This window comes from Orycteropus afer, unplaced genomic scaffold (genome assembly GCF_000298275.1).
Source record: "Orycteropus afer afer isolate SDZICR_OR568_19922 unplaced genomic scaffold, OryAfe1.0 scaffold00820, whole genome shotgun sequence".
In the NCBI taxonomy this organism is placed as follows: domain Eukaryota; kingdom Metazoa; phylum Chordata; class Mammalia; order Tubulidentata; family Orycteropodidae; genus Orycteropus; species Orycteropus afer.
Window position 1 is genome coordinate 494133 of NW_006922407.1, and position 1215 is coordinate 495347.

Genomic DNA, 1215 nt, shown 5'->3' on the forward strand with positions numbered 1-1215 from the left:
GAGGCTGATGAATGGAAAAGTTCGATATTTACCTTGTTCTTCTTCTTCTTCTTCTTCTTTTTTTTCAAATTGTGATTTGGGTGAAGATTTACAGAACAAATTCACTTTCTCATGCCATTGACCACAGTTTACCACAATGCAACAGCTCCCCTCCCACTTCCTCCCCATAGTTACCTCTTCCAGTGTCCATTCCTCCATGCATTCCTGCCCCCTGAGCTGTCTCCATGTGCATAAGCAGCCCTTTTTCTTCCATGATTGTTATATCCAAGGACTGTATATACCTGAGGTAAATGTTCAACTCATATGCCTGTATTTTGTTTGGCTGGAAACCACAGGTATGGGTTCAATTCCAGACCTGAAGGGCAGCTAGGGGCCATAGTCTCATTGGTTCCACCAGGCTCTATCAGATCTAGTCCCCACCCTCCTTTTTTTTTTTTTTTCCTCCAAATGATCTTGAGTTTTGTTCCACATTGTTTTCCCTCTCTATCAAGGATCTCCTAGATAGATCCCCTTCCAAGTGGATGACACTGGTAGCTGGGCACCATCTAGATCTTCTGGTCTCATAGGGGTATAAGGTGCAGATCAGATGATGTACCAGTTGCTAGGACTAATTATATCCATGAATTTTGATTTTCTTCATATTTCTTTCCTCTGGATGAGGAGAGACACATTGTTGCATCTAGATGGCAGCTTGCTAGCTTTTAAGATCCCAGTCGCTACTCGCCAAAGTAGGAGGTGGAACAGTGTTTTGTATAGTATATTATGCTAATTGAGCTTGATGTCCCCTGTGAGTATGGTCCCAAGCCCACAGGTCCAACTACTCAGTCCCTCTGGGTAGCTGGCTGTGACCAAGCAGTGATCACAACCTTCCCCCTAGTCAGCTCTACTATTACTATACCTGGGAATTCTGATCATTCACATAAACTTATAGGACCATTGTCTGTCAACCCTATATATGTTTTTGGATACACGCCCCATTTCATAGACATACCTAATAGTTCAGCATGTCCACTCATCTATCCACCCATTTACCTATGTTTGCCTTCACTGACAACGCATAACTGTATGTGCAAAAGGGTTTATCTTTCTTGTCTGTACCTCCCATGTACCTCTCTATGTCTTTCTCATTCTCAATGCTGCCATATTGGTCACTCACATTTGGTACATTGACCTTCTCTTCACCCAAATCAATACTTATCTCTATCTATCTAACAG